Here is a 12,728-nt window from a genome sequence, read left to right as displayed (position 1 = left end):
CCGGATGAGTTCGCACGGGCACGATAATCTTATTTATCTGCCGTGCGTCTACCTAGTTTAATAATATGACGTGTTAGCTGTTGAATGTTCTTGTTGCGAAGAGTAAAAACTTAAAATTGAGCTCTTTAATATGAAAATTACAACAAAACAAATTGATTGTTAAATATTTCCTTCTTTTACCTAATGCTACTTAAATGTTCTTGTTGGGAATAGTAAAAATACTAACAATATGTTGAGGAACTTCTTTACTATAAATATTACAATAAAAACTCACAGGCTTCATATTAAATATTTTCATCTTCTGCTTGCTTCTGATTAAAATTCTGTAAAAGAAAGAATCAGATGAAAAAAAATGTAACTAATTCAGATAGGCCCAAAAATTCAGTGAAGGTTTTTATATTTTGGATTCACAAACGTTGCAAGTTTATGGGTTATTGTTATGTCCCATTTGCTGATTAAAGTAGATTTGGCTGTACTCTTTAAATCTACCAGAAATGGGCTGTTGGCATCATTTTTTTCGAGGAAGGAGAGAGGTTTTAACTTCCACAACACACATAAATAAAGCGTAGGGGTTTTGGAGGCTTCCAGATCACAAGAAGCTATTTTCAATGGTGTCAGAAAGGTTATTATATCTTCCAACATCCTCTTGTCTATAGAACCAATCAAGTTATCTTGATTTTTCTCTGACAAAATTGACAGAACTTCAAACCATTGTGAATTAATAGACTCAAACATATCCAATTTACTGTTCCATCGTGAGTCTATATCTCCTTTCAATGACTTCTGAAGGCGATTCTGAAGACCAGATCTTTTAAAGAAAGTTTCGATAGCTCGACAGGAATTTATTAGTCTCTGCACGTCACTCTTCTCATCATTCGCGTCTCCTCGAGTCGTGTGCTCCAGCACAGTATTAAGAGTGTGTGCTGAGCACGAGAGCCTCTTGTATTGGTGAAGTGCTGCCACAATATTTGGACCTCTATCTGTAACGAACACGATGTTATTCACAGCACTGAATAGATCGAACGCCCGTAGTATCTTAATTAATACAAGTTTAATGTTTTCTCCTGGTCTTTTTTTTTTTTTTTTTTTTTTTTTTTAAATCTCACTCTCAAAATTTCTGGTGCACAACACTCGATCCTCAAGTTTCACTTCTTCATAATTAACATAATGTGCAGTCACTCCCATATAGTTTATTTTACCGTAAGAATCAGTCCATAAATCGACAGTTAGTGCTCCACCTATATCTCTGAATATATTCTTCACTTCTGCGGAGACAGTTTCACGCAGACGATCGACCGTTTCCTTCAAATTTCTGGATATGATGGTTGGATGAGGTGGCAATTCCTTAGCACTTACTGCACTGTACTTGGCCCCCACATCAATAAGAAACTGTGCCGTCTCGAGAAACCCAGATCCACACGCAACTTCGAATGGTAAAATGTCTTTGCTGACAAGATTGATATGTTTTTCTGTCGCAGCTGTCTTCAAATTTGGCGGAACTTCAGGAACTTTTACGTCTCTCTTGGTATTTAAATAAGTAATTGTGCTACCTTTTCCAGCCTCACACGAATGTTTTAGCAAATTTGAAATTCCACTTTTGTGTCCAGTGTAGGAATATACTTTTTTTACATGCAAAACAAGCCACTATATCTTTTATCTTTTCGTTGCCATCAAATACATATCAGAATTTTTTTCCAAATTGGCGATTTCAATTTGTTTTCCTTCACTAATGTAAAATCGCCTTTTTCCACCTTACACGAAATTGTATCCATCGATATGGTGTTCATGTGAAGAAAGAACTCTCACTGATATTTGCTACGATGCACATTGTCACTCGGTCACTACAAAGCGCTAACTGAAGGCAGCGGAAAATTGCAACGGGCACCTGTCTGGTAGACAGTGGGCAGGTTTGCCACCCAGAGAGCACTTCACAGGCCACACAAAAGGCACGGTCGTGAAAACGGATTAGGCGCAGGTCTCTTGGGTACAGCTACGTCGGTCGTAGCCAGGGGCTGAGGACAACAGACATCCACTCTACCCGGGCCCTGCAAGATTCCGAGATTGTCAACAGACTTGAAGTTTTCAACTAACATTGCAACATACGTACTGGGCAGATGCCTTGCTCATTATCCGCGGATGGCCCGCGGACATCTGCGCCGGTCGCGATTTTATCCGCCAAGTAACAAATACCGCGGATATCCACGGATATCCGCATCCGCGCAGACCTCTATGGCGGTAAGATATTTTGTGGTATCACCTTGTCTTTCTTGCATCTGAAATATGGTTATTTATTTTTTCAAGTGATAATGATACTTAGCACGTTCATAGAATAAACACCTGTGGCGCCATTTTCAATTTCATTAGTTTTTGAGACGGAGTGACGACTGACGCTTTAGTATAATTAATTTATTTTGACAGGTACAGTAATAATTTTGTGCATAACCTTTATTCCCTTCCTTCATCCACACTCATTTTGCATATTTGTTCGAAGTATAAATTTTCCTAGAAAATAGTATTGCGCTTTATGATTACTGTACAAAGTATATTAGGTAACAATAAGGACGTTTTTCTTTTTTTAACTGTATTATAACATTTTTGAACGAACATGCTATGATTTGTATTACTCACTTATGCCTTCTATGCTTACAGTGTTTTCCTCACGTTTATATGGACGTATTTTTACAACAACGATATGTTAGATCACTTCACCTGCATTTTTGCAATTATTTTACAGACATTAGGGGAAAAAATGCTACCATGTCGCTTTACTATGGAACTTAACACTACTGTTTTGAGAGGCTTTTGTTTTTAAGTTTTCAACGGAATGTTTATGGACCCATACCGTATTCTCTGAGTCTGCTCTTTGCCTCCTCACATATAATCCAGTATAATAACGTAAACGTTTTTGCACTATGTCTTCGACAGAAAATGTTTACTTCAAGATACACTTACACAAGTTTTCTTTGGTTGTGTACTAGGTACCCTCAGGTTAACGACGATTTTCAGTGAATACATGTAATTCAAGGGTGGTAACATAGATTTTGCAATCGTGTAAGACACTGTGACTTTATCATATTTGTGCTGTTACTGATGTTTTGGTCGCGCTGATGTTTCTGGACTGTTGGTGTACCTGAGCACGATGATTTTATCCGACTTTTATGTATCTGTGCGCGATGATTTCAACCACTTTGTCACCAACTACTTATGCGCCTGTGCACAACAATTGATAACAGTTTGCTAATCATGAATCCTGCTACCTTTTAATACTATTTATGGTTATCGTTTCTTTATTTCTGGTAATGTACTAAGTGTCTTAACTTCGTTAGCGAATTTAACAGTCTAAACTTTGTTAACTCTCCTGCAAAATTCTGGACTGAGAGACTGAGGCGCGTGTGTTAATTCTCGAAGGAATTTTTCTTATTCTGCGTTCGTAAGGTTTGAGTAACTTGCGGTTTGCACTAAGATAAAACAGAGTGCGTAAGGAACAAATTCTTTCTTTAATTGAATTTTACATGGACGATCCTCACTTTCAAAGTAATGAGTTTTCTTTAATCAAAGTTCATGGTCAGATTTTGTGACTACAAATAGTTTCAGACAGGATATGATTTTACTAAGATTTTTATTAAGATTTTATTATCTATGCATTCGAGCACTTGAATTTCATCACTCGCAGTTAGTTTTAAGTTACCCACAGATTCTGATTCGTTTTCACTTACTAAAACAAATCTAAACAGAAAACTTTCAGCCTGCATTACACGCAACTGACAAGGAACCCCTTGAGTACGAGGTCGCAAATGGCCAATGATGTTCTCGATATTCGATGCCCCACATATTACCCACAATGCAACAGCAATATTAGCTGCTAATGGCAACAGCGAGCAGGACTGGCGGTATCCAATGGTGAGTACATCATGAGGCTACGAAGCATGAGCCTTAGTCGCTACGGAGCTAGTGGCGTTGATACAAAGCAGAGCAATGTCAACGATAAAAAAAGCGAACATTGCTTTGTATCTACAACAACAGTTGCTGAAGTTAGCATTTTGTTAGAAACGAACCCAAGGAATTTCGCAGAATGAGAAAGAAGAGCTAGACGAAATTTAGCGTTATAGTAAGATGAGTCAGCGGAATGTTTAGTGTCGTATATGCTCGACTAAACCAACAATCTACATGAGGAAAACAATGATGACGTTAGTGTCGTATACGCTCGACTAAACCTACAGTCTACAAGAGGAGTAAAATAATGACGATATGCGCTTAACAAGTGAAAGTGATATTTGCACAGATATCAGTGAAGTAGTTCATCATCTTTATAGGACAGGGAGCCACAAATCTTGTCTCCAGTGAAACGTAGAAAAGGTCAGTCGTTCTCCAAGGAGCGGGTACTACACATAACTGCGTACATAGATCATCCGTAGCACATTAAAGAAACAGTCATGAAGCGAATTCGAATAAGTCCACAGCAATAGGAGCATGTAGTACATAAGAAAAACTACTGAAATTGAATGCAAGACAAAGCGAACTTCTTACAAAAACTGATGTTTGCTACTTTCAAGGGTACTCAATAAAATTTACAGAATGCGCTTTATTGTGACTTGCTACGTTACGCACATCGAACAACGAGCGACATACGCTATAGTGATTTCAAGGAAAGCAGGGGTGGCTGCATAATGTCAAACAGTGCTACAGATTTGGAAGACGTAAGGTAACAAAATTTCAAACAAAGCGTCAAAAGGACGAGTCACAGCGAACTACAAAATCGGTTCGAAAATTTTGTAGATATGATAAACAAAATAATCCCATTGTTCTGTAACGAATTTGCTATGATTTCCGACCTATCAGGATTTGGAGAGGAAAGGCATATGAAAGGAACCAAGGAAATTAGAGGTACATATCAATGTCATACTACTTTAGAGCAAATTATAAAACATGTTATCGCACTATCTACAGTTACGCTTTGAAGGATGGGCGGTTTCATGATAAGCTCCAGGACCGACGGTTTGTAATTCGCTTGCATGCCATCATATTCCATCAGTCGTAACCACCCCGTTACACCAGTATGATTCTATATACTTCTCTAAGATTGGGTACCTAACTGAACTCTATGCACGGTTTGTAACTACCAAGGAGTTAGCTTTCGAGCTTGATTGTGCGAACCTTTGTGATCACTGTGGCGCGCCATTTTTCATTCGGTATTCATGGTGCAAGATAATGGATTGTTTTGAACGTGTCTTGAATGTCAACAATATCCATTTTGTGAAGTGTAATGTGTATTTCCCATAGAGGTTTGATCTCTGCACTTCTCAGACGCTCATTTTCTGTCGCCGGCCACTGTGGCCGAGCGGCTCTAGGCTCTTCCGTCCGGAACCGCGCTGCTGCTACGGTTGCAGGTTCGAATCCTGCCTCGGGCATGGATGTGTTTGATGTCCTTAGGTTAGTTAGGTTTAAGTAGTTCTAAGTTTAGGGGACTGATGACCTCAGATGTTAAGTCCCATAGTGCTTGGAGCCATATTAACATTTTTTTTTTCATTTTCTGTTGCCGTCCTGAAGCAAATGGTGAGTCGTTAGCAGGTAATATTTTATCTCTCGTAATTGTTAATGCAACACTTTCAAATGAGCTTTACTAGAGACCACCACGTACTCGAGGGACTCCTTGTGAACCGGCGTGATCATTCCATTACATTACCTCACAAGACGTCGCACCCCATTGTTGAGCTGACACTTTTGAATTGTCTCTCTTGATTCCGCAGTCGAGTGATACAGCCTACTGCGTTATGTGTAGCGACAATATTAGGTTACCAACAGATTGTCAATCTTTTTACCACTTCTAAACCTGAGCAAGATCTGACTGGATATCTGCAACTTTTTTCGGATAGTACCTTATAATCGGTATGTACCACTATCATCCAGATTATTTAAGTACAACTTCCTTGAATTTGATTCCAGACCATGCACTAAGATGTATTGTTATTGAAGTATAGTACTGCAGATCACTTTTGCTAACTTTTTGTACACAGGTTCGGTGTGTTCCTTCTTCCAACTACTTAGCACGGTTTTTGTGATTAACAACAGGTCTATCTTAGATTTTCTGTATAGAATCTGACAGGTTGCGTAAGTCGTTGAATCTGTACATGAGTACCAAGGCTACATGAGTATACACGCCTTGTATGTGAAGAACTGCTCTGCAATTACCTCAGAATTTACTTACAGAATTGTAGTATTTCAGAAATTCGCGTTCTGGTTACTATCACCAATTGAAAATCTGAACTAACATTTCACCGCAGCTCCTGCTGTTCTGGAACCACAAATATCGAATGTTGAGAATTTCCCACAAGTGTAGGTGAAGCCGTGGCGTTAAGTCCGTTCTCTGCCAAAACAATCGCATATTCGCTGGTGTTGGGCAAAGCCGAGGAAGTACGGCGTCATGCTCCTCCCATTCGTAAGAGTTCCGATATTTTCCATGCAACATATCCGACTGCAAGAGATATTTTTCAATTCCGATAGGACAGTTACATTATCGTCTACTTTCAACAGTGCCATAATAAAACCTCTACGAGACAGTGATGCACTTAATTTTCTCTCACGTTATAAATCAGCTGACAGGATTTGGTGTGCGAGGAGCTCATAGAGTGTGGTACGCAGATAATGCCAACACTTGGCCTTCTGTGGCATCTAAATAACGCACCACGGAGGAATGCATCATGCCATACAAGAAGATGAACTCCAGTCGTATTTGACATCGTCTCACGCCCTTTCTGTGTTTGGAATGGTCATGTTGCGATGTACAGGGGGTGGATAAATATACGGAAACACCAAAAACACTACGCTTCACCATGCCAATTGCGATGTAGGAAAACTGGAGGCACTGAGAAAACCTCCTAGTCTTCTGGAATGGGTATATACATTTACTTTTGTATCTACAACTGTATTCTGCAAGCCACCTTAACACTAGATTAATAAACTATCGTAAAATTTACCGTTACATAAGGATATAAAACATGAAACTTCGTACTTAATGCTGTATGTATCATACAATAGGTGATCTAATAATTGTAATTAAATAATATATAACCTGTAAATTGTGAGTTCCTTTGAATAAAGGTGGAGTAGTAAACTTTACAATGATGTAGTAGCAATATAACATTTTCCCCCCTTTAGTGTTGTAGAGTGTTCTAGGGTTAAGCAGAGTGGTGAAATGTACTTTCTGCTCCACTGTCACTTCCTTCATTCGCTGTTTCAGTTGCGAAAACAATACATATCCTGTATGGTTTTCAAGGGAATCGTACACCATTCTTCCTCTGGCGGTTTTAGGTAACGAAGATTGACATGGATGACGAACAAGCAGCCTTCATTCGAAAGTAAACCACAAAGGCTCTATAATATTGAGATCTTCTGATTGTAGTGACCACAGGAGATGCGATAACTTACGGTGAGAGCTGGGTTGACATGGGCCCTGTTGTCTTGGAGTGCAGCATCACAACTGAGGAATAGACATAGCACCATGAGATTGGCCTGAGGAGCCAAAATGGTCAAATGATCCTTGGCAATAATGCGGCATTGCGAATTTATCATAGGGCTTACGGAATACCTCGCCAGGGTAGCCCAAATCATCACTGAGTGTCCGCCACGTTTGTCTTGGATCGTACACTCGGTCAGAAGTTGTAAATTGCGTGCAGCAAGACTCACCCGACAAAGAACGATCGTCCATTGCTCCATAGTCGAATTGTTATAATTTGGGCACCACGTTTTCCTATTATGACCAGTGGTTTTGGAATTCCAGCTCGCTCAGCAATTCGTCGCCTCTGGCGCTCCCTTCGTGTTGTTTCCAAGCTGACAGCGTTTCCGAGGGCAACTCTCAGAAGGTAGATTAGGTCTAATATCCTGTCGACATCAAAGCCATCTGAAACGGAGCAAAACTTCCGGCAGTGTTAACAATGGGGAACGAAATTTGCCGTATCCCTTCAGGGAACAATCCTGGCAATTTCCAGGGGCGATTTTGGGAAAACGCGGAATATCTCAGTCTTGTTGGCCAGACGAGGAGTTGAACAGTCGTCCTCCCGAATGCGGCGACATTCCGTCCTGAAGGGACTTAAGCAGCAGCCGTTCTCTCATTTTTCGTTACAATCCTCATCAGCAACCATTTGTCACGATCGCCAAACACCACTTTCGTCCGTGTTGCTACTTATCCAGTATTGTTTTCCATGAGTCTGATACACGTTGGGGCAGATGAAAGTGGCCGAGAAGAGTGCCAGCATTAATGGAGGAGGAAAAGACTTACAGTTACTTCCAACAGGATGGAGCAACTGCCCATACAGCCGATCGAACCTTGGAACACAGTTACACAGTCTCCACTCCACAGAGTAGTTGGCAGAGGTCAGTCTGGTCGCGTCAAGATGGCTACCCAGATCACCTCATTTGTTAGTGTGCGAATACTTGGCTTAGGGAGCCCTCATTTCTAAGGTGTATAACAACAACCCTCACAGTCTTAAAGAAGCGCAGCAGAATATTTCACATGAAAGTGCATCACTTCCAGCAGTCCAGCTTCGATCCGCTTTCAGTATCTCGCTCACCAAGGCCCAATATTGCCACGAGATGGATAGTGATCACTCTCAACATCACCTATAGTCAGGTTAGTACATTATTGCCTTTCGTCTGCTGTGTTTCTTTGTAACCTGGAGCTCTGTTCTTCCGAAAAATTTTATTTGCTCCACCTTCTATAAACCTTCGATACGGTGCCATTTGAAACACCAAACTTTTCGACTACCGTAATTAAGGACGCACTCACGGCGCGAGCACCAACAAACATTGGAATTCATTTTGCACCGACGTAATACCGTTTTGGTACATGATATGAACCTTAAGTGGACTCTTAGAGAACACTGATATATGTTAATATTTCTCCTCTTGTCAAAATTCCCCGTCCGTGCAATGTTGTGATACAAACGTGCAGTTTCAGAAACTCAAGCTTATTTCCATGCAAATGTAGGATGACAGTAGGTTTCATTGGTTCATGAAAGACTGCTTAGCCTATTGTAATATTGCCAAATATTCCATTCAGACTTCAGCTACATTTCCTAGCTTTACTTCAGATGTATTGTTTTATTATGAAGGGGTAAACTGTGAGAAGCATTACAGTACGGACCATTAATGACCAGAAGAGAGTAATATGGTCAGATGATCAATCCGTCCCGTCATAGTTTCTGCATGCAGTAGGCGACTGAAATAACTATTCATCAAACGCGCTATTTATGTACGTTTAAATGCAGGTGCTGAGACTGTACATAAAGATCAAATTACGTCCCACGACTGTGGTCTGGAAACTTGGAAGACGATGAGGCTATGGGTTATGAGCTTATGCCTGACAACCAACTCAGATTCCTGTCAAGGTAATATTTTACCTGCATAGAACACTGAAACTGCCCAAAATGGTTTGCGATGGGAAATTTTGTCAGCAACATCGAGTGGTGTGCAATAAGAAATGCCACGCATTTTTTTTCTGAAAACAGGTTGGCTACCACGGAACCCTATTTTTTAGTGTGATCTCCGTTCAATGTGAATGTATTACCCACCATATTGGGAGGGCTTGTATGCTCTCATGGTACCACTCTAATTGTACGTTGGAGCCAACGTCATGCTGCATAAGTAAGATCCCCCTAAACCATTTGCTGCTTCCCGAGGAGTGCATCCTTCATTAGACCAAACAGATGGAAGTGTTCTGCTAGGCGGCGAGAAACCCAGTATGCACACACGTTTCAGTTCTCCTACTGGTGGACGATGTGTTAGCACTACAAACAGACATTTCCAACTGTGGAGCGAGGTGTTTGCCATTCCGTCGATCTCCTCGAATGAGAGTTTCGGCACGTTCAAACACTGCAGAAGTCACAACTGTATGTGGCTAGGCGGCATGTCTTATATCGGAGAGGTTTGCGCGAAATTGTTACAATGATAACAGACGCCTCATTCAGCGACTCAACGTCCTCTTGTTTACTGCTAGGTCTCTGTAGGAATTCTGCAAGCGCTTACGAATATGTGCGATGCTCTGGCTTTCCCCAAAAAGAAATTCAATAACAGATCTCTGCGTAGAACTCACCTCGACTACAGATGCCACTTTGAAGGATACGTATAGCGCCGACTTCATGAAGCTGTAGGGCCTGAAACAGGAATACTCCACGATGTCCCACAACAAATTCCACATTTTTTCGACAGAAGATGGCCTAGAGAAATGTGTTGCATTACTGTTTGAATACCGTTGATAACACAACGAAAGATCTCTGTTAATAAACCAAAGAGGAAATACATTTATATGATTTTTACCTCTTCAGTTTATTAAAAATAATATTACACACTGACACACATAGTGCTCCACAATCCATCCTCCCTCCATACCGCCACACCATCCCCACATTCCACTCTCTCTCACTAGAATTCCTGTAATTCCTCAGTCAGCCACATAGCATGTAAACAAGAACATGTGTTACAGTTTACGTTATTTGCAAACAAGTGTCTAAATGTGATAAATCAGTTGGAAGAAAACTGTACTATACGCATTTCAGACATTCAGGGTGTTTCTTTAAGAGAGTGAAAAAATGTAAAATGATATAGAGAATGCTCCACTAAACAATCTGGTGTAGGGAACCTGTGGTCAGCTTAAGGAGATGTGGAACTAAACTTGTCTACCACTCTGTCTAGCATTTCTGTTTTCCAGCTTATTTACAACAACAAAAATGGCTCTGAGCACTATGGGACTTAACTGCTGAGGTCATCAGTCCCCTAGAACTTAGAACTACTTAAAACTAACCAACCTAAGGACATCACACACATCCATGCCCGACGCAGGATTAGAACCTGCGACCGTAGCGGTCGCGCGGCTCCAGACTATAACGCCTAGAACCGCTCGGCCACTCCGGTCGGCTATTTACAACAGACATGTGTACAAGTTTACACGTGCTGTCCTGTTTCTTTACATGTAAATTAATTATTTCCTGTAAGGAAACAAGGACGACGAGGCTGAGCCGGCCGGAGTGGCCGACCGGTTCTAGGCGCCACAGTCTGTAACCGCGCGACCGCTACGGTCGCAGGTTCGAATCCTGCCTCGGGCATCGATGTGTGTGATGTCCTTAGGTTAGTTAGGTTTAAGTAGTTCTAAGTTCTAGGGGACTGATGACCACAGCAGTTAAGCCCCATAGTGCTCAGAGCCGTTTGAACCATTTTGAACCATGACGAAGCTGATTACTACGAAGTCATGATGCAGGTTTTGTTTACTCTCCTTGTGCATAAGGTGGCCCTGTCGTATCGTATTTACATTGTCCCATAAGAGAATGTGCTATGAATCAACCACAGACCTACACTCCTGGAAATGGAAAAAAGAACACATTGACACCGGTGTGTCAGACCCACCATACTTGCTCCGGACACTGCGAGAGGGCTGTACAAGCAATGATCACACGCACGGCACAGCGGACACACCAGGAACCGCGGTGTTGGCCGTCGAATGGCGCTAGCTGCGCAGCATTTGTGCACCGCCGCCGTCAGTGTCAGCCAGTTTGCCGTGGCATACGGAGCTCCATCGCAGTCTTTAACACTGGTAGCATGCCGCGACAGCGTGGACGTGAACCGTATGTGCAGTTGACGGACTTTGAGCGAGGGCGTATAGTGGGCATGCGGGAGGCCCGGTGGACGTACCGCCGAATTGCTCAACACGTGGGGCGTGAGGTCTCCACAGTACATCGATGTTGTCGCCAGTGGTCGGCGGAAGGTGCACGTGCCCGTCGACCTGGGACCGGACCGCAGCGACGCACGGATGCACGCCAAGACCGTAGGATCCTACGCAGTGCCGTAGGGGACCGCACCGCCACTTCCCAGCAAATTAGGGACACTGTTGCTCCTGGGGTATCGGCGAGGACCATTCGCAACCGTCTCCATGAAGCTGGGCTACGGTCCCGCACACCGTTAGGCCGTCATCCGCTCACGCCCCAACATCGTGCAGCCCGCCTCCAGTGGTGTCGCGACAGCCGTGAATGGAGGGACGAATGGAGACGTTTCGTCTTCAGCGATCAGAGTCGCTTCTGCCTTGGTGCCAATGATGGTCGTATGCGTGTTTGGCGCCGTGCAGGTGAGCGCCACAATCAGGACTGCATACGACCGAGGCACACAGGGCCAACACCCGGCATCATGGTGTGGGGAGCGATCTCCTACACTGGCCGTACACCACTGGTGATCGTCGAGGGGACACTGAATAGTGCACGGTACATCCAAACCGTCATCGAACCCATCGTTCTACCATTCCTAGACCGGCAAGGGAACTTGCTGTTCCAACAGGACAATGCACGTCCGCATGTATCCCGTGCCACCCAACGTGCTCTAGAAGGTGTAAGTCAACTACCCTGGCCAGCAAGATCTCCGGATCTGTCCCCCATTGAGCATGTTTGGGACTGGATGAAGCGTCGTCTCACGCGGTCTGCACGTCCAGCACGAACGCTGGTCCAACTGAGGCGCCAGGTGGAAATGGCATGGCACGCCGTTCCACAGGACTACATCCAGCATCTCTACGATCGTCTCCATGGGAGAATAGCAGCCTGCATTGCTGCGAAAGGTGGATATACACTGTACTAGTGCCGACATTGTGCATGCTCTGTTGCCTGTGTCTATGTGCCTGTGGTTCTGTCAGTGTGATCATGTGATGTATCTGACCCCAGGAATGTGTCAATAAAGTTTCCCCTTCCTGGGACAAT

The sequence above is a fragment of the Schistocerca piceifrons genome, chromosome 5 (genome assembly GCF_021461385.2).
Source record: "Schistocerca piceifrons isolate TAMUIC-IGC-003096 chromosome 5, iqSchPice1.1, whole genome shotgun sequence".
NCBI lineage: Eukaryota > Metazoa > Arthropoda > Insecta > Orthoptera > Acrididae > Schistocerca > Schistocerca piceifrons.
Note: the sequence above shows the minus strand (reverse complement) of the source record.